General features: G+C 38.4%; 1 long non-coding RNA gene across 1 annotated transcript in view; it reads left to right on the top strand.

The window, feature by feature from the left end:
- Window positions 1-19,432, top strand: part of LOC129486592 (uncharacterized) — a 251,912-nt gene extending 232,480 nt beyond the window's left edge. The window contains exons 4-6 of the long non-coding RNA XR_008659030.2: window positions 13,256-13,329; window positions 15,636-15,705; window positions 16,261-19,432. This is a non-coding gene — a long non-coding RNA (uncharacterized lncRNA). The remainder of the gene's footprint in view (window positions 1-13,255; window positions 13,330-15,635; window positions 15,706-16,260) is intronic.
- The last annotated feature ends 3,061 nt before the right edge of the window (window positions 19,433-22,493 follow it).

Raw genomic sequence — 22,493 nt, 5'->3', positions numbered from 1 at the left:
TATATCTGCCTTTTGATGGTAAATTAAACCATTTACCTTACAGCAATTACTGATACTTAGTGCCCACATTTGCCATTTTATTACTTATTTTCTGTTTATTTCCTCTAAGTCTTATTCCTGTATTTCTTTTTTCTTGTCTACCTGAATATTAATTGAACTTTTTGAAAAAAGAATTTTTATTTCTTTATACTGGCTTTGAGTGCATCTCCTTCTATAGTTTTCTTAGTGGTTGCTCTGAATATTTTTTTAAATGCGTATGTGACTGGATTAGCAAGCTAGGGCTGCCATAACAACATATTACAGACTGGGTAACTTAAACAACTGAAATTTATTTTCTCACAATTCTGGAGGCTGGAAGTCTATGATCAAGGTGTCAGCAGGTTTGTTTTTTTCTGAGGCCTCTTTGACTTGCAGCTGGTTGCCTTCTTGCTGTGTCTCACCTGGTCTTTTCTCCATGTGCACACACATCCGTGTCTTAATCTCCTCTTCTTATAAAGACATTGGTCATATTGGATTACAGCCCATACATATGACCTCATTTTACTCTAATTCCCTCTTTTAGAGCCCTGTCTCCCAACACAGCCACATTTTGAAGTACTAGGGGTTAGGACTTCAACACATAAATTTTGGGGAAGCACAATTCAGCCTGTAACAGTGACTAATTTACAGTCTAATGGTATCAACATTTTATTACTTTAAGTGAAATGGGGTAATTTTATGTACATTTAGGTTTATTTACCATTTCTACTTTAAATACCATTGTTTTGAGTATTAGAAGTTGCTATAATTTTTGCTTCTATCCTCAAACATGGTTTAGAAAGTTCATGAGGAAAAAATACCCATGTGTCTGCTGTCTGTTGTTTTTCTTCCTTTCTGATGCTCCAAGTTTGTTTCTTTTATGATTTCCTTTTTGTTTGAGTAACTTTCATTTGCCAATCTTTTTTTTTTTTTTTTTTTGAGACAGGGTCTCACTCTGTTGCCTAGACTGGAGTGCAGGGGCATGATCACAGCTCACTGTAGCCTCAACTTCCCAGGCTCAAGTGATCCTCCCACTTTATCCTCCTGAGTAGCTGGGACTACAGGTGTGCACCACCACACCCAGCTAATTTTAAATTTTTTTTAGAGACAGGGTTTCACCATATTGCCCAGACTGGTCTAGAACTCCTGACCTCACTGATCTGCCTGCCTCAGCCTCCCAAAATGCTGGGATTACAGGCATGAGCTACCACACTCAGCTTTTTAAGAGAATGTTTGCTAGTAACAAATTCTTTTAACTTTACTTTCTCTGGGAATGTCTTCAATTCCTTTTTATTCCCAAAGAATAATTTCACTGAGTTTAGACTTTGCAGTTGACAGTTCTTTTCTTTCAACACATGAAAAATGTTGTACCACTTCCTCTGACCACCATGATATCAAAAATAAATTCACTGTCATTCAAATTGGTATCCCCATGTAAGTAATGTGTCATTTCTCTGTGCCTGCTTTCAAGATTTATCTTTGTCTTAAGTTTTCAGAAGTTCAATTATGGTATATCTTGGTATTAATTTGTTTGGATTTATATTATTTGTGGTTCACTCAACTTCTTGAATCTGTAGATTCATGTCTTTCACCAATTTGGAAAACTTTTAGGCATCATTTATTCAAAGTTTCTTTCAGTCCAGCTCCCTCCCTTGCCTTTCCTTCTGGGGTTCCAATGATACAAATATTTGATCTTTGGTTATTGTGTTAATAGGTTCCTGATGTTCTATTTTCTGTTTTATTGTTTTAGTGTAGTATATTTTTCTCTCTGTTGTTCAGACTGGGTAAATTTTATCATTCTAACTTCAAGTTTACTTATTCTATGTTTTGTTATCGCTATTCTACTATTAAGTCCATCTAGTAAGTTTTAAATTTTCTGTTGTATTTTTTAGTTCTGTATTTACCTTGTTTCTTTTTTATACCTTCTCTTTCTTTGCTACAATTTTCTATTTTTTCATTTGTTTCAAGAGAATTTATAATTGATTGTTGAAACATTTTTATTATGATTGCTTTAGAATCCTTGCCAGATAATTTCAACATGTGATTTACTTAAGTGCTGGCATTCATTATCTCTCTGCTCTCAAGTTGTGATTTCCTTGATTCTTGATTATGATGTTTGGTTGTCAATTGCATTCTGGATATTTTGTCTCTTACGCTAGTAAACTCTAGGTTCTACTGAAATGTTCTATTTTAGCAAGAAATCAGCACATTTAGGTTTAGCAAGCAGATCCTGCCCTACTTCATGGACTATAGTTCCAATAACAGTTTAATTTTCAGAGCCATTGCAATGTTATTTTGGTCTGCTTTGTTTATCTGTTGCCATTGTTCCTATTTGTCCCTGCTGATGCTCTCTGAGAGGATGGAAAGTGTTTCCCTAGGTCAGGCTGCTAGATGTGCTTCATTGTAGAAAGGCGAGGCAATGTGGGTGTTGAAGGAGGACTGTTGGGACTGTGGTGATGAAGATGCCTCCCAGGACAGGGGCTTGTTGTAGTAGCAATGATAGGGCCCTGTCATCCCAGGTGTCTCTGGGTAGGGAAGAGGAATCTCAGGTTCACAGGTTCAAAGTCAGGCTGCTTGTGGCAGGGTCTCTTTTGCTGGAAGACATCTCAGTTTCTCTCAGCAGGGGAGTAGTCTCAGGTCAGGTGTGAAAGGAGGGCACTTCCCTTGGCCTCTTATTATTTGCAGGGCAGTTGATTCTACTTACTAGTGGTGCTGGGCTCACATGGTATTGTTGGAGGTATAAGCCTTCTATCTAGGGGGAGGAATAAGCCTCCCTGGGCTGCCTTTTGTGGAAATTGCCTGGTCTCGGTCACTTTCTGCAGCTGAGTGAAGGTAGAAGGAATAGTTCACCATACTGGTGTGTTGTTCTTCCAGTCCTAGGGTTTCTAAATAGTTTGTCATTCTCTTACCACTTTTCAAAGTTTTCCCTTGGTTGTCCCTTGTTCTGTTTTCCAGATTTATTGTTATATTTATCAGGAAGAAGCAGAGAGTAATGTATACATAACAATGTTTCCCAGACTATAATTCCTTTCTTCCTGGGTGACTTTTCAGGCTTATGAAAATTTTCTAAAATCAGAGTGTGCTGATGGTTGTATAACTCTGTGAATATACTAAAAACCACTGAATTATATGCTTACATGGATATTTTAATGGTATGTAAATTGTATCTCCAGAAGTATATATATTTTTCAAAAGAAGCCAAGGTTCTTTTCATAGAAAGTGGCTTTGGACTTTGCAAAAAAATGTATTTCATATTTCACGGAGCTAAAGTATATTTACAGTGAAGCTAGAAGAATGCTTTTACCAGTTCCAGCAACAGGCGACTATCTGGATACAGTGGTGGTGATGTGAAGTGTAATAAGAAGTGTTTCTGACTCCCTGGATAGTCTGTTGAAATCCATCAAACCCACTGCCAGGTCTCAGTGATCACTGACTGGATGATACATATATAAAGACAAAGTGTCATTTCTGTAATGTTGAAACCCTCAACTAAAGAAATTGCCACTCAAGTACAGAAAAGGTTTTCATTAATTTTTCCAGTCAAGGGAAGGATATAGTACAACTTACAAATGCCAGGTTTAGTATTTTAATCACTGGTTTTAATCAAGAGGATTTCAAACTTCACATATTTCTATAGTGGTTAAAAAATATCTACGAAAAAACACAAAACAGCAGCATGGAAGACTGAAGATATACTAGAAAAATAAGCCCAATCATTCTAAGGAAATAGTAATAAATCAAAACTAATTTCTAGAAAAACAGAGAAAGCAATGTACAAGATATAGATAGATAATATATAGCTATATAGATAAGTAAAACACTGAAACTTTTAACATCCCAAGAAAATATAAACAAATAGTTATTAATGAGAGATTTGAGGGGATATCTCATTCTTGAAATAGAACAATAGAAATTTTCCTTTTCAAAAGAATCAGCTCTAATAGTAGAAAACAATATTGCATGTTAACTAATGCATTTGTAGGACAAGAAGCTGAGAAAGTAGCAAATTGAGAGATATTGAGTTAAGATAAAAGGAGAACCAGACATTCTTTGTGGTATGTACTACAAATTTTGTAGCCTTCACTTTGGACGGCAAAGCATAGGAATGATGTTTTCCTAGTGTCCATTATCATACCAGCACTGAGGGAAGGCTTTAAATCTCCAGGTTTTTGATGACCAATGTGATTTTGAGTCCCAAGCAACACATTTTTTTAGAAATTGTATACTGAGGGTGGGGTCAAAACAATGAAAAGTGGTGCTGTATACAAAGAAAAACAACACTCCTATAATATTCTGCCATAGTCCAGCCACATACAGGAACCTGAATTTATTTCCAGATTCTAAATTTTAGTAGGAAGTTTGAAAATTAAAGCATATTCCTAGGAGAGTGACAGGAAGAAGGGTACAGATACCATGTCATATGAGGAATTCTGACAGACATCTTATCATAGGAGGCTTGGAAATAAGGCTTAATGAGACAAGATAACAAGATACCTATCTGAAATTTGGCCCCATGAAAGGTAGACTAACAAAAGATGAGACACTTAGGGGAAAATATCTAGCAACCATAATGATGAAAATAGTTGACCATTCCAGCTCAGCTGGAAAATAGCTATTAACTTGCATTTTTGTCTCTACCCAGATTTAAAACCGATGAAAATTTAGGTTGGAAGTGGGCTATTATCAGAGGGATCTGAAAGTCATTCTTTGATGGATGGGTGAATAGATGCAGATAAGTAGAATTCTAGAATTGAACCGAAGCTTTCTATCTAATACCTAATCTCTTTTCCTAACTTCTTTCTGGCCTTGGCTTATTCATATCTTTTACATTTCTTCATACCCATCTTCATTTGTTTAGAATTTTGCCTCAAACTTCAGCTAAGATATGAGGAATTCTCATTCCCAGCTATTGCTTAACTATAGAGTCAGAAAAGACTCTTAGGCCTCTCCCAGATTCACAGCTGGACTCAAGATACAAACGAGGTGCCAGGGCTAGCCAGAAGTCTTGATAGTATATACCACCTTGTCCCTTCAGATGAGATGCCACAAATATTAACAAATGTTAGGAACTGACTTGAACCTGTTGAAACTCATTTGTTTAAAATAATTTGTTCAAAAGCATATTTCAGATATTTTCAAAGTATTTGTGGCAAATGCAAGGCTGTGTGTTTACCAAGCTCTCTTTCTTTTCCTCCTGGGCACACAATTTATTCACATTTCTGAGTCTTGCCTGCAGCTAGTTTGGGATGTGTAACTCATTTTGGCTACTCGAATACCAGTGGGAGTAGCATGCTTTACTTTCCAACCTTCATTCCTCCATACTTTTCTCTCTCCACCCTCTGAAAGCAGAGGAGCATGAACAGAGGATGACAGAGCTACATGATGTGTGGATCCTGGATTCCCTAATGACTGTGTGGAGCAGAGCACCCCACTGGTCCACATTGGATGTAGTGTGAGAAATAAACTTTTATTGGGTTAACAACAGAAATTTTGGCATTGTTATGCAGTCAACCTATCTTGCTTGATAAGAGAGATTCATTGCTTGAAAAGGGTGCTGCCGGCCGGGCACGGTGGCTCATGCCTGTAATCCCAGCACTTTGGGAGGCTGAGGCGGGTGGATCACGAGGTCGGGAGTTCAAGGCTAGCCTGGCCAAGATGGTGAAACCCCGTCTCTACTAAAAATACAAAAAATTAGCTGGGCGCGGTGGCAGGCACCTGTAATCCCAGCTACTCGGGAGGCTGAGGCAGGAGAATTGCTTGAACTCGGAGGGCAGAAGTTGCAGTGAGCCAAGGTCGCGCCACTGCACTCCAGTCTGGGTGACGGTGAGACTCCATCTCAAAAAAAAAAAAAAAAGAAAAGAAAAGGGTGCTGCCAAAACAAAACCTAAAATATGTGAAATTGGCTTAGCAGTCAGATAGTGCATGGTAAGGAAAATGATACTGGAGGTTGGAATATTGATAATTCATGCAGTGTCAAAAACATTTGGTGAAACTGTCACCTGCAGCGGGCACAGTGGCTTACACCTGTAATCCTGGCACTTTGGGAGGCCAAGGCAGGCAGATCACTGGAGGCCAGGAGTTCAAGACCAGCCTGGCCAACGTGGTGAAACCCCACTGCTACAAAAAAATACAAAAATTATCTTGGTGTGGTGGTGCATGCCTGTAGTTCCAGCTACTCGTGAGTCTAAGGCACAAGAGAATCGCTTGAACCTGGGAGGTAGAGGTTGCAGTGAGCTGAGATCATGCCACTGCACTACTGCCTGGGCAACAGAGTGAGACTCAGTCTCACAAGAAACAAAAACAAAAAAAAATGTCACCTGCAATAACTTGGAAGGCAAATGATATGCTGTTATGGGTTGAATTGTGTCTCCCAAAATAAGTATGTTGAAGTATTTTTTTTTTTTTTTCCAAGACAGAATCTCTCTCTGTTGCCAGGCTGGAGTGCAGTGGCACAATCTCGGCTCACTGCAACCTCTGCCTCCCAGGTTCGAGTGATTTTCCTGCCTCAGCCTCCTGAGTAGCTGGTACTACAGGCACCTGCCACTGCGCCTGGCTAATTTTTTTTTGTATTTTTAGTAGAGACAGGGTTTCACCATGTTGGCCAGGATGGTCTTGATCTCCTGACCTTGTGATCTGCCCACCTCGGCCTCCCAAAGTGCTGGGATTACAGGTGTGAGCCACCGCGCTGGGCCAATATGTTGAAGTCTTAATCCCTAGTACATGTGAATGTGACCTTATTTTGAACTAGGATCTTTGTAGCTGTACTCAAGTTAAGAAGGGATTATTTGAGTAGGCCCTATTCCAACATGACTGGTGTCCTAATAAGAAGAGGGAAATTTCGACACAGACAGAGATACATATAAACAGAGGGAAGATGATGTGAAGACACATACGGAAGATACCATGTGAAGACAGAAGTAAAGGTTGGAGCGATGCATCAACAGCCAAAGGGACATCAAGGATTGCCGATTACCACCAGTAGCTAGGAGAGAAGCATGGGACAGACTTTCCCTCAGACCCTTGCAGTAGAAACCAACCCTGCCAACACCTTGATTTCAGACTTCTAGCCCCCATAACTGTGAGACAATAAATTTCTATTGTTGTAAGTCACCCAATTTGTGATACTTTGTTATGGCAGCCCTAGGAATTTATTAATAATCCATATACCTATTGAATCTGTTGCTCTAGGGGAAGTGATTAGCATTAGAGTTATCACTATATTTTTATTGTCATTGGTTTTCAGTGTCTGATTTTTAAGCAGAAATGAAAGGGAATACAGAGTCCAGAAATATGAAGCATTCTAGGGTTAGAACAGCTGATTGCTTCAGATCCCAGTTAGTAAGATAAAAAATTAAAAGATCTTGACCAACAAGGCAGCAGGAAACATTCTCAGTTGATCAACCCTACAGTAAACCCAACTGTACAGCACTAGTGTGGTCTTCCTAATCATTGTTTTGGATGATATTAAGGTAATTTATTAAACTGAGAAAGACATGAGGAAAATAAACCTAAAAATAAGGCATATTTTACAGCTATGATTAGAAAAGTTCTATACAGTCATTTTCATGTGGAACTGACTGGGTCCAAATAAATCAGAAGCCTACTGATTTGTTGAGACAATCATATTGCCAAAGATACCATGAGTCTTTGATGGTCTGAACTATAAAACAAATTTTATGCTTTCCACTTGCTCTGGCTAGAAGCAGTTGAGAAAGTTGTGCATATTCCTCAATTCCCAGTTCAGATATGGTCTAGTAGAATAATAAACCAAAAAAAAAAATCTCTTACTGTTGAGCCAGATGTTGTGGAGGAAAAACGGACACTGGAATTCTTCCCAGAAAGGGAGATCAGGCCCTAATCAAGCAACTCTCCCCATCTCTAAGTTAGACAGACTTTAGAATGTTTGTCTCAAGCATAGATCTGCAGACTACAGGCCAGGTGCGTGTGTACTGTTTTTATAAAGCTTCATTGAAATATAGCTGGGCTTTATGTATTCTCCATAGTTTCTTTTGAACTACAATGACATAGTTGAGTAATTGCAGTGGGCAATATATAGCCTGCAAAACTAAAATATTGGCCATTTTAGGAAATAGGAACTGAATGTTCTTTAGGAAAGCATTTGTTTGGGAGGCTGAGGTGAGAGGATTGCTTGAGCCCAGAAGTTCAAGACCAGCCTGGGCAACATGGCAAGATCCTATCTCAAAAGGAGAAACAGAGACAGAGAGAGAGAAGAAAAAGAGAGAGGAAGGAAGAAAGAAAGAAAAAAAGGAAGAAAGGAAGAAGGAAGGAAAGAAGGGAAGAAGTGAGGGAGGGAGGGGAAAATATTTGCTGAGCCCTGTCCCAAGGGGTTTTTATATGCTATGAATAAGTTACTGCTGCATCTTTTATTTTTCACTTTTCTGAATGGGAGATATTATTGAAGTTATTTTGTTCTTGTTGTACCACTGTACATTGGGTGCATAAGATTGGAGTGGGGTGGCACTTGTAGAAAACTTGTCTTTCTAATTCTTAACTTATGGGATCATGGTGGAGAGAACTGAGCATCACCAAGAGATTCTGAACTTTGAGCTGTACACCATGATTGAATGAGACTTTGAGTTGTCTCTCCTGTGAGAGAAAGAATGATATTTGGTGGCCAGAAATGTGTATTGTGGTATAAGTAAGCCTGTGCATTAACTAAATGACGTTTCTTCTTCTTCCTGACCTCACAGTTAGACTTCATTTTCCAACTACCTGGCAGTTAGGTGGGGACAAGAGACTAAGTTCTAGTCAAAGGAACATACACAGAAGTCATATATACCTCTTCCAGGTCTACCACCTAAAAAGTAGTATACCTCTGCCACAATTCTTTATTTTTTTCTTTTTCTATTTCCTTTATAAAGGAAAAGAAAATAGAAGTCTAAAATATGGCAGAGTTGAATAATAAAAATAGCCTGGGTTCCTGAATGACTGAGTGGAGCATAGCCTCCACTGACTCAAATTGAACTATAATGTGAGTAAGCAATAGATGTTTATTCAATAAATATTTACTGAGTCAAGCCATTGCAATGTTCATATTGTTTGTTAAAGGAGTTATCCATCCCTGATGAATACTGTTAGACACTATATTTCAACATGAGGATGAATAATTTGTGGACCTGTCCTTCAACGAGCTCACAATGCAAAAGGAGGATGAATAATTTGTGGACCTGTCCTTCAAGGAACTCACAATACAATGAGAGAGACATGCACCCACAAAGTGATGATGATAATTAAATATTACAAGTACAAAGATAATGCACTTGATACTATGGCAGAGACAACTGACCCAGTATTGGAGAATTAAGGAAGGCTTTCTAGTAGAGGTAATGCCCAAACTTGACCTTGAGTCAGGAAAACTCACAGAAAGAAAAAGGGAAATAAAGCAAAGAGATAATAAAAATAAAGATGTAAAGGCAAGAAATGGCAATATATTTGCTCAGTGGACTCCAAGCAGGTGTTGATATTAATTTTTAGGTAAGGATAGGCAGAAGTGAATGTCAGGACCAGATCATGATGAATCACACATTCATCATGTTAGGAGAACAAGAGGGTGAAGAGGTTGGTGGAATAGTTCATACTGTTTGCAAATCTTAGGAATTTGTGGGATTCATCTCAGATTGCTCAGATACTGCCGATGGCCTGGGAAGAAGTCAGTTTGCCCAAGTCCATTTGTCCTCATGAGCTATTGCTCAGGTCCGTGCTCACAGCTCCCACCCCACTGTGGCAGATGATGTGAATAGTCAACTCACTTGATGTGTTTAGACAGATGAAAGGTTAAAAAGTCTATTTCTAAGGTTCCAGTGGAGGAGGTTCCTGATTTGTTAGAGTCCACCAATCAGACACACTCATGCACGGTTTTAATTTGAAATGTAGTTAAGAGTGGAGAGAAAGAGCTGAAAGGCATTCAGTCAGCCATGCACACTCTGGCAGACTTGGCATGGTTCCAGAGCAGGCAGCAGGCACTCTCTCACCCTGAACCATTGGATCCAGCAGCAGCACACGTAAGAGCCCAATTGTGTGGTGTGGTTTGGGGCTTTCCTGGAAACAAAGAGTCTGTTTCTTCAGGCTACTCAATGATTTTATGCAGCTTATGCCTCTTATCTCCGTTTAAACATGCTAAAGTGGGTTTTATTGTCTGTAACTAAGAACCCAGGCCAATATATTCACCAAATAAGTTTCCGGCACATATGAAACTGGCACTGTGCTTTAAAAAGATTTATTGACTCAACTAATAGTTATTGAGGCCTTACCATGTGTTAGATACTGTGTACCACCCTTTGTACATTAATTATTTGTTTATTCATTTATAATAGTAACAATATTAACAATACTTAGAATGTGGTATTTATAGCATGAGGTTTAAATGAAAAAGAACATAAACTCATGCAATTGTTTGTTGTGGTATCTGTGATACTTAAAGGTGTATATATAAATGCAACCTTTCCTCAAAAGGACTGGATTATCAAGTAGGTTTCCCACTACTAAAGTTGTTCAGAGATAGAATAATAATCTGACACAGATATTGTGTAAGAGATCTCTGCATTGCAGTGAAGTTTGATTAAATAATACTCTGAGAATCTCGGCTTATCCAAGTAGGGAATCCATATTTCAGCCCCTGTCTCACACCATCAAAGCAAAGCAACAACAGGCCGGGCGCAGTGGCTCACGCCTGTAATCCCAGCACTTTGGGAGGCAGAGGCAGGTGGATCACGAGATCAGGAGATCGAGACCATCCTGGCTAACACAGTGAAACCCCGTCTCTACTAAAAATACAAAAAAAAAAAAATTAGCCAGGCGTGGTGGCGGGCGCCTGTAGTCCCAGCTACCGGGAGGCTGAGGCAGGAGAATGGCGGGAACCCGGGGGCGGAGCTTGCAGTGAGCCGAGATCGCGCCACTGCACTCCAGCCTGGGTGAGAGCGAGACTCCGTCTAAAAAAAAAAAAAAAATTATACAAAGCAAAGCAACAACAATTTGCAGTGGACTCTCTCCAAAATTCTTCATCTCCTTTATATGTGCAGTTGGAGCTGGTCTGTGGCTCCTTTTGGGAGACAGATGTAGCTTGAAGGGTTTCTTCCCTCCTTGTTCTTAATTCTTCCTGCCCTGATATGGCATTCCATTTCCGAACATGGCAAGCATCTTCTCCCTGGTGCCGCCCCCACCTCGCCCACACTAGGGGAGTGTGGGAGAGTAGTATGCAGCCAATGTGGACACTCTGTTCTATATTTTTGTCTCCTCCTCCAGGTGTCTGAACCTATCCTTACTGGTAATTACAGTACCAGATTCTAGTCGGAAAAAAAAAAAGAAACCCACAGTTGCACAAAACTGCATCTCTACTCAGACTCCTAATATTCTGTCATTAGTCGCAGCTCATTTAGTTGTGTTTTGATGGTAGGAATGGTTTGGTGTGTTTTCCATTGGAAGAAAAATGAATTTCAGCAAAGAGAGCTACATGTTCTTGTTCCTAATATATTTATAAAGTCAGTTTATCTAATCCTAGAGAGTTGCAGTTTGAACACTTTGATGTTCAGGGATCACATAAGGGGAACAATAGTAAGCTTAATGAACAAATGTTCCGGTGATCTGCAGGTGTCTCTGTCTAATGAACCATTCACATAACGATTAAGGTCATCTATAAAGGTCCTTTCTGTCTGAAATTGCTGCCCGCATGAGAGACTCAAATCTGGTTGGTCCCATTGGCTGGTACCGAGTATTGAAGTGTGCCCCTGAAAAATATGACTTAGGAGAAGCCTGAAAACAAACACTAATCTGTGTGGCCAGGACCTAGAAGAATCTAGCTTAGTCCTAATGAAAACCAGGCAGTGGGCCAACTCCTTTTATATTTGGTTTTCATGAGAATCTGTCTGTGGGGGAGCTCTGAGTGTTTTTAGTGCAATAACAAACTTGTGTTCTCTGAGCCAATTAGTATGTAATTAGGTGTTGGCTAATGAGGGGGAGGATAAAAGGTGGAGCTGGCAGAGAGAGCGGGTGTGGGTGTGACTCATGTATATGCAGGTGGTGAAGCGGCACATGTTGAGAACTAAATTGAATTTCTAAAACCCAATAATTTGTTACACACTATTAGTAAGTTCTGTGCTAGACCTTCAGCAGCTTTTTCACATCTCTATTGAAATATGCTTCTGTTCCTCTCTGCAAAATAAGATGTGTTCAGCACATGCATGTTAACATTTTTCCCTGGCCATCTCCTAAAAGTTTAAAATGAGAGTTGGTTGGGATGCTTGTTAGTATTGAGTTACCTGTAAGAAGGACAAAAGAAAACCATTGCTTTGTTCTTCCACTCAACATAGATTTCTTTGCTTGTTCATCAGTGAAATAAACAAAGATCCCTGCCCTCTTGGAGTTTGCGTTCTAGTGAGGGGAGATGGATAGTGAACAACAAACATAAATACAAAAATTATATACTACCTTAGAAGGTGATGAAAAAATTTAGGGTGGGATGGGATCATCACTCCCCCACTCCCCCCCCCACACACACACATCCAATATTAAGGGATGTGCAAGTTTCAAAAGATAAACCTCCCTGAGAAGGTAAGATTTGAGCAAATATTTGAAGGACTTATGGAAGGAAAAGGTTGCGGGAAAGGGGGCAAGAATTGACACAAATAAATAATGTCATGTGCCCAAAATGACTGAAGATTCAGTAAAGACCAAATGAAAAAAAATCCCATTTTTTTTATTCCTCTCATATTTCATGTTTGTGAAAGTCTGTATTGGTGCAGGCACTTTGGGTGTTTCTGTGGCCACAAGAGGCTCCTGATCTCGCTCTCAGATGAGTTTTTTTGAAAAAAGGAGCACAGTGGAAGAAAAATAAAGGGAAATACAGCCTTTGTGAATGGGAAGAAACTGTGGTTTCAATTGCAGAGGTGGGCCAAATAGTTTCGGCTTTTTTTTTTGTCAGGAAGAAAATGTGTTTTAATTCTGTGAGTCCTTCCCGAGTACACTTGACACTGTGATTTGAGCTTTTTATGAATGCACCCTTCACCATGTCTCCTGTTAACTCATCCTGGTCTCCATAAAGCTGCATAGTTAGGAAGGTAATCTTGGTTCTCCTGACTTCTGCGTGTCAGAGAGCTACTGCAAGTGAAAGCACCCAAGAGAGTGTAAAATACTTTAAAGATGTGAGATACTACTTTATTGTTAATCTGTGTTGTTAAAAAAATTATAAATGATAATGAATGTGCTTGTTCTCCTTCTCCAGGCAAGCAAGATGATAATTTGATTTTTGAGTTAACCTGATGAGTTTTTGTAGCTGTCAAGAGCTCTAAAATTGAGGTAAGCCCAAGTGATAAGTAAATTATGATATTATGGTCTGTTTCTCACCAGACTAATTCAGTAAAGCATTATCCCCACTACTTATCAAGGTATGTCTTACACTGCCTATGCCAAAGGATTTGCCAACGGCAGAAACCAGAAAAAAATCAAATCCTTTTATTCATAGGTTCTCTTCCTATTAGCACCTCGCTATTATATTCATACATCATCAAGGAAACCACATTACCGGGAGATGTTTGCTTTTGCTGTTCTGTGCCTCTGGCAAGCTGATAATCTGAAACTAATATCATTTTATTATTTATACAACATTTGGCGAGAGTGGAATAATCACCAGTAAAGAGGTTATCTTTTGGCTTTGTTTTTAATTTCTACTCAAGAGTGCTTCTTTATTGGAAAGGGAACCAATTTACATATCTCCCATTTTGTAAGGAATTTCATGTGACAGTATGGTTTAATTGACATCACAGATCCAAATTATTCCAGTGATATTTAGTCCTTCTTATAACTAGTTCTGTGGCAGTAGCCTCACCAAGCTCCTGCTTGAAATCTACTCTCTGTGAACTTCCTTTCCAATCTAACTTTGCTCTTTCATAAGATTCTGCTAATTCATTTACTTCTCCCAATCCTCAAAGTTAACTGCAGGTGAACATTTTATTTTTGAGCAGATGGACTTAACATTAATATTGCTCTTTGTGTATGAAGGTGACCTTACTGACTGACCAGCCATGGGGCAGACATTTTGATTTTTTTCTCCAGTAATGGGTATAGATTTATTCTGGCATACTTATGCCCTTGCTGAGTAAAGCTGAGGCCATGAATCAGAGTAAGGCTGATTGGCCTCCATAGAGCATTGACCACATAACCATACACTTGTTAGCAGCATGGGCTAATTTGCTGCATTAATGGTTACAGATGTTGTGTTTAATGTCCAAGTCAAAGCTGACCTTTGCAAAGCAGAACAGACACTGTGCTAAGTACCAGACATAGACCATTTTCTATGCTCTACATAGATTGGTAGTCTTAATCTATTTAGAGTGAGAAGATGAATACTTAAAAGGATTAGGTAATTTGTCTAAGGTGACAATGAGAATAAGTAGTAAGCCCAGGATTCGAATCCAGCTTTACTATAGAGCCATCATTTTTAACCTTTACGCTAAACTGTGTCCTTCACTAATGGTATACCTAAATTTTAGCCTGTAATCTATACTGTAATCTAGCCCTCTAATAATCAGGAATAAGACGACTGCTATACAAGGGCTATATTATACTATCCTTGTCCAAGAAATATCTCAAAGTTTCAAACAAACTCTCAAAGCTTCAGGTCAAACTTCCTCTTGAGAGATGGCCGTAGAGAATCTAGGCCAATATATGGTATATTGTCTTGATACTTAAAATATTTTCTGTAAGCAAAGATTTATCAGGAAATTGATTTACTGAATGGCCATGAGGGCACCATTACATCCACTACTGCTTCAGTGAGCTGACCAATTTGGTCCTTTATTCCTCACAAGCAGGTTGCTTGCTGAAATCTAATTTATTGAATCCATCAAATTTTGGTTTATAGTGTATATCCACCAAATCAAAAAATCTCAATTTCAAAGATAAACTTATACAAATTGTATAATTCATGGAATAGATTGCTCTACTGATAATCAATGAATAAAAATATGTCATATTTTAAGATGGTTTTGCAATTAGGGGAAAAAGATGATTTTCCCCAATTAAAAAAATTAGGAGGCATATGTAGAATACAGAATGCTTTAAGTGAAAAATCAGAAACATGGAGTTAGAAATTATTTCTTCATCTTTGAAGGGTTTAAGCTATTTTAAAGAGAAATTTAAACCTTTGAGCTTCCGAGGAGAAAATGATCAATCAGTAGACACAAACATAAAATGTAAATTAACTTTTGCTTTAAGAAGCAAAATGTGAAATGTTCCACAAGATTTATTTTTGTGCAGTGTTTTTTTTCTTTTTTGCTTTTACTTTGAGCAAGAAGCACAAAGTGTCATGAAATAATTACAAGTAGTAACAAATTTTTTATAAGACTGGAAAACATTGCTCTCAGATGAATTTGAGGTCTAATCTCAACTCTAACACTTGCTGACTGTGTTAGTTTACATGAGTTAGTTAACTCTCTAAGTCCTAAAAATGTTTAATTTAAAGTAGGACACTCTTCCATAGAATCTTGGAATAACCAAATTGTGGTAGGCTATTATGCAAAGGGGTCGGCATAGTGCATGCCTTATAGCAAGTGCTCAATGAGTGTAAATTACAATCTTTTTAAAATTTCTATTCTCTATTTTAGCCAATGAAAGCAAAATTCAATAGAAGAAAGCAAAAAAATGAAGAAGACAGCATTAAAGGAGAAGATAAAGGTAATTTTACTCTAAGAGATTGTAGAAAAATACAGAAAGTAACAGGAAAAATATGATTTTTATAGAAACATAATATTGGTGCTTTCAAAGCTTTAAGAAAAAGACAGTTAACTTATTAATAATGTTATACCCAAATTTCATCATGGGAACTAAGCAATCTCAACTTGAGTAATAAAAGTATTTCAACTGATTCTTAAAAGATGGACACATAAGACTTCCTGAAGCCTTTTTAAAAAATTTCTAACAGAGAAAGCCCTAAATTTCCATTTTGAGGAATATGACATCTAATTATACAAGGAAAGCCTTTCTAATTTCATTGAACATCATCTACATAACATAACCTTTTAAGAAAGCATTGTTAAAGCACTTAAAGCTATGTACTGTTTTCACAACTCTGAGAATAAATGAAGATTATTACCACATGGAATTTCCCTATCATGTCACCGTCTGAGTAACAGACATAGCCACGTTTCTAAATGTTGCTCCACTACTGACAAGTTACTATTTGATCCTGGCAGAAGTGGCTTCAGGTTTGTTTTTTTTTCTTTTTTTCAGCTTTCTAGCATCATACTGGCTCTTAATAATGCCTTTGGCTTTGGGATTGGGATTTTTTGATGTGACCAAACAGCCATTTATGTTCTCAGAAAACTGGAAGAGGAATATCCTGTGGTGGAAGAAAAGAATGGACCATGATGAAAATTTCTACACCAGAAGAGTTTAAAGTAATTATGTCCTTCCTCCCCTCTAGCCCCCTCTCCCTACCCATCATCCCTAATTCACTACATTTGATACATCAGTTGAGGGACTGATGTGATTTAAATAGCAAATAGAGAATCTTCCAAGAACCCTGCAAGGGACTGATGTGTTTTAAATAACAAATAGAGAATCTTCCAAGAACCCTAACTATTAGAACATTGCTTCTATGGTCTGAGCAGCTGAGCCCTTGCCCACCCTTAGTAGGGCAAGAAAGAGACCCTTACTCCTAAGCTTTTGATGCCAAATACATTCGTCTTTCTACTAACATTAGTGCAAACAATAAGATTGAGATTGTAAACACCTGAATCTCTTTTAGCTGGATCACATTTGATGGGTAGTAGCTATGATTAGAGTAACCTAGTTGCTCATTACGTAGTAAACAGTGCCCAGGGCACCCTGGGGCTGTGGAGTGACCTCATATGACTAAATTACAAATGATTACCCTTGATGAGGCATTTATAAGTTGGTAGATCATTTCTACTTGAGACAGCTACTCTTGACTTATATCATGATTTTCACAGTGGGGAAATAACAACTAAATAACGAACTAATGGAGGTGAGGGTTTGGAGTGTGTGTGCACTGTGCACTCTCTGATCACAGCTGGGGTTTTTCCCCTTAAATTGTTTGAAGCTATTATACTATATCATTTTGTAGTAACAAATAGTGGTGTGATGATAGAAGAATTATTTAAGTGAAACATTATAAGTTCTCCATAATAATAACTTCATTGTTTCATTTTGAAAAATCACATAATAGAGACATCTAAAATGTCGTATTCAGTGGCAGTGTATTCATCAGACCAGGGCAGTAAAACAAGATGCTCCACTGAGATTTTGGATGGAACGTCTTTGTGCATAGATGTGAGTGGATCCAAGGGAACCAACAAGTATGTTGAGGTACCGAGGGACTCAGAACCCATTACTGCCCATGGGCATGAGAGGCTAAAGAGAGATCATGATGTCACTAGAGCCCAGTGACAGTTGGAGTCAAGAAAGGAGGAGAGCATGACAAAAGCAACCACTGACAGAGCCCCCAAATTTGAGGAAGACAGACAGTAGAGAAAACAGTATCTTGACCTCTCCCTGCTTCCACTCTCAGATCCCCTTCCTGTGTCTTACCACTGGCAGATCCAACCAGAAGCCAAAGGGAAAAAGGGCTCCATTTATGTAGTCAGTAATAGTCAAATTTCTGGAGCAAAAGCAAGGTAGAAAAGGGTAAGCAGATTAGGGGTGAAGGCGTGGCACAAATGTGGAATAATCACAACTCCTCGGTGCTGGTGAGCCCTAGTGTTTGCTTTTGGTCCTGCTCAACATTTTTAACCACTTGGGTAAAGAAATAGTGCCAGAATATCAGACTGTGAATAGCAAAAAGCTGAAATCTGTGATTAACCAACAAGTTTTCTGTCTATCAAGATGCAAAATTATCTTGACAGAAACCTACAAAATAAAATTTTATAAGAAAATTAGATAAGTTTCCCAATTAGGATAATAAAAAGCTTTTTTCAGGATAATGGGAGGGGTGGGAAAAGTGCTTGATAACAATACACATCCTAAAAGATGTGAATGTCAATTGATGTTGGGTCATGATTGCTTACAAAGCAAATGTAATTTGAGGTTGCACTTTCATTGGCTGCTAGACATCTCCAGCTGCCTATTCCACATGCTCCTCAAATGCAGCTTGCCAAAGCCTAATCCTTTTACCTTCCCAATCTCCCTCTGGAACTGTTTGAACTCTTCTGTTCTTTCTTTGGTTATTGGTATACCGCCCACAGGGATCTCAGCTAGGAGCCTTGGAATTATCACATTTCTCCTTCCCGTCCCATGTTTAATGCATCACTAAATCATGCTGATTCTATCTCAAGACATCACCTGAATACCCAATTTTATTTCTGTACTCCATTGTCCTTGCCTTTTTCAAGCCCCACTGTTTCCAGTCTCTAGACCTCTATACCAGCTTTCTCATTTTCCTGACTTCAGTCCATTCTGCCTACAGCTGTCAGTTACCTTCAGATAAACACATGGGCATTTGTCAGTCCTAACTTTATAAACTCTGTTCTCATGGTGGTATTTAGGACTAAGGGTGGGCTCATTATTTAGTATAAAAGACACATTCCAGTCTCATGTCCATGTAGGACTTCTATTCTAGTACATACACATCTTTACTCCAGCAACAAAGAACTGCTGTTCTGAAGATACCACAAGGCTTTGTGCTTTTGTGCTTGTGTATTCCCTCTGCCTGAAGTGCTTCTCCTCCTCTGCCACTCTTGATACACCCATATTCAGCCTTCCTGACACCTCCCAAGCATCTACCTCTGATTTCCTCCTAGAAAGTGTGCAGCCACGGTTCTTTGCTCTGACTTCTGCAATAACACTTGCCTGTTTGTATGTATCCTTCCACCATTATTTCTAATTTATTTTTACTCCCCTAGCACTCAGTAGAATATCTTCCATATAGATTTCATTCAATCTAATTCCATTAGATTTCAACTAAATCTTTGTTGACTTATGAGTGTATTAACTAATTGAAATGTATTGTCTAGAATATAGAAGCTAATGATATCACTACATTGGTCAGGCTATGTGTATTTTGCTTGACTTGGCCATTTTAAGAAATCCACAAACTATATTATAACCAGAAGATGACAGATGGCATAGAGACGATATCATATTTGGTCCTTCTATTGGTCTTTCTTCTGAAATAGGAATAAGATTATTTATTCTGAGGTTACCTCATATTTCTAATCATATAACAATATCAAGGCAAAAATAGTCCTCATGTTATGAAGTTGAAATGCAGCTATGCAGCACATAATGACATTCCAGTCCAAGAAGGACTATATATACCATGGTGGTCTCATAAGATTTTAATGGACCTGAAGAATTCGTATCACCTAGTGATATTGTAGCCCCGTAACATTGTAGGACAATGCATTATTCATGTTTTTGTGATGATGCTGGTATAAACAAACCTACTGTGATGCCTGTCATATAAAAGTATAGCACACACAATTATATATAGTACCCAATACTTGATAATGATAATAAATGATTATGTTACTGGTTTATGAATTTATTGTACTATTTATTATTTGTGAGTATGCTCTACTTATTAATATAAAAAATGTTAACGGTAAAACAGCCTTAGGCAGATCCTTCAGGAGGTATTCTAGAAGAAGGCATTGTTATCATGGGAGATGACAGCTCCCATATGTGTTATTGCCCCCGAAGACCTTCTGGTGGGACAAGATGTGGAGGCAAAAGACAGTGTGGTATTGGTGATCCTGGCCCTGTGTAGGCCTAGTTTAATATATGTGTTTGTGCCTTAGTTTTTAACAAAAAAGTTCAAAAAGTGAAATAAAAAGAAAAATGTTTAAAAATAGAATAAAACCTTATAGGATAAGGCTATCAAAAAAGAAAATATTTTTGCACAACTGTACAATGTGTGTTTTAAGCTAAGTGTTATTACAAAACAATCAAAAAGTTTTTAAAAACTTAAAAGCTTATAAATTGAAAAAGTTACAGTAAACTAAGGTTAATTTATTATAGAAGAAACTCTTTTATAAATTTAATGTAGCCTAAGTGTACAGTATTTATAAAATTTATAGCAGTGTACAGTAATGTCTTAGGTCTTTACATTCACATACCACTCACTCGTTGACCATCCAGAGGAAATTCCAGTCCTGCAAACTCCATTTATGGTAAGTTCCCTATACAGTGGCACCATTTTTTTATCTTATACCATATTTTTACTGTAATTTTTCTATGTTTATATATGTTTAGATACACACTTACCACTGTGTTACAATTGCCTACAGTATTCAGTACAGTAACATGCTGTACAGGTTTGTAGCCTAGGAGCAATAGGCTATACCAAATAGCCTAGGTGTGTAGTAGGCTATACCATCTAGGTTTGTGTAAGTTCACTATACAATGTTCGTATGACGAAATTGCCTAATGACACATTTCCTATAAGGCATCCTCGTCCTTAAGTGACCCATGACAGTAGTAGAGCAAATGCATGCAAAGTATTTACATACTTGATACATACTAAGTATTCAATAAATGTAGGATTAAAATTATTATTGGGATTTTTAGTAGCAGAATGTAACACTGTTACCATATACTTTTTACTTAAAACGTTATCTTTACCAATTTTCAAGATAGGAGTCCTGCATAAGATAGCTGTACCTATGCAAGTTAACCTTTAGCTAAGAACAGTACTTTTCACTCAATTATATCAAGAGAAGAAAACTTCCAATGTTATTAATTCCTTCTGCTTTCAGGCTGGTTTCTCATAAATGACCCCAGATGTTATAATTTACCTCTCTCTGCATTAAATGTCATTTAATTGCAAGCTACAGAAACACATTCAGCATAACAATACAGTAAGTGCAATGTGTTGGGAGGACACCAGGGATTTGCCTGTAACCTACAATCAGGAAGAACAGCCAGGGTTCACAGGAACTGGTCAGTCTCTGCTCTCCTCGGCACCATTGTCATTCGCTCTTGTATTTCTGTTTGTTTAGGCTGATTTTTTCATACTCCAGGATTAGCTTTGGCTATTCCTCAGGGCACATGATGGGCAATGCCATCACCCCTAGGTTTGTACTGCTTCCAAACCCAGTGTCCCAGGTAACAGGCTGTACTCTCTAAATTCCAATGGCACATTTCTAAGAATTAAATTTATTGTTCTTGTTTTAGCCAGTTGTCTTCCTATGACCAATCTACTATGGCCAGGAACAGTGAGAACAAACTCTCCTGCAGGCACCCATCCTTGTCCTAAGGGCATGACTTTCAGGGAAGCTAGGATGGCCAGCTATCTCAACTCTTGCTACTCCACAGTGCAATCGCTCATGATGCCCAAGGCAGGAAACTAAAATAGGTTTAATCCCATTCTTTAAAAATTTCCATACATAAAGCCTTCTTCCTTAAATCTAAATTAAACACTTTCTGTTATTGGTTAATAACTTCAATTCTTTTTCTATTTCTACTGCGTGTAAAATTGCCTGGTCATGTTAACTCTGCATAAAAACCTTTGGAATAAGATTACCAATTTCATTGCAGCAAAAGGCTCTGGGAAACTACTTTTATTTCAATTTCCAAATGTTTAAAGATAAAACATTATAAATTTGCACTAATTTGACTATTATAAATACCTCTCTGGAGACTTCTGGGCTAGGAGGGCCATTTGCTGATATCTGGGAAGGGAGTGGAACTTTGAGAAAACCAACTTTCCATATAGAATAGGCCATAAGTTATATCCAGGCAGAGCCCAGCTCAGCTGCCAAGAAAGAGAAAAGATAAACAGAATCGGATTTTAAACTGGAAGGATGGTGATCCTCTTTCTGATGATAATAGGAGCTGATGCTGTGTGAGGGAACAAAAATGCTGATGGTGTGGGGAAGACTAATAAAATGATGTGCTTGACCCAAAATGCACTAGAAGGGCATAGAGTCAATGATCCAAGTAGGACTGATGCATCAGAGAAACTGGCCTCATGTAAAGATAGATACTGACTTAGTATTCTGGCAATAACCACATGATTAGGAAGTTCCATCAGAAGAGAAAAGTCAGAATTTGCTCAGGGGAGAAAATGCAAGATTTATAGTAGTGAAAAACACAAAGAGAAGCAAGAATAGACTCTCCTGGTGCCAGGAACAGTGGGAGAGTCAGCACGAGGTGATGGAGGTCTCTCTGCAAGGTCAGGGCGGGATGGTAGGAAGCCAGTAGCACAGGCACAGGCAAGAGAAAAAATTTCTTTTATTCACAAGGTTTCAGGAAACAGTGTATCTCAAGAGGGCAGAACTGGTGGACAGAGTACAAGCAGCAAGTTCTGATGCATGGAAAATCCTGGGACCCCTCCAGACACCCTGACAGGGGTATAGACAAGGCAAGGGTAGGACACCAGGAGTGGAGTTAGAGTTCTAATTAGGGCCTCCTCTTTCCAGGCTAAGGCAGAGGCATAGGCTCCCATGAGTCACCGAAGGATAGAGGAAGGGCAGCCAAAACTGAGAATAAGACTAGCTCCAGAT

This window comes from Symphalangus syndactylus, chromosome 7 (genome assembly GCF_028878055.3).
Source record: "Symphalangus syndactylus isolate Jambi chromosome 7, NHGRI_mSymSyn1-v2.1_pri, whole genome shotgun sequence".
Taxonomy (NCBI): Eukaryota; Metazoa; Chordata; class Mammalia; order Primates; family Hylobatidae; genus Symphalangus; species Symphalangus syndactylus.
Note: the sequence above shows the minus strand (reverse complement) of the source record. Positions and strands in the feature narration are given on the sequence as shown.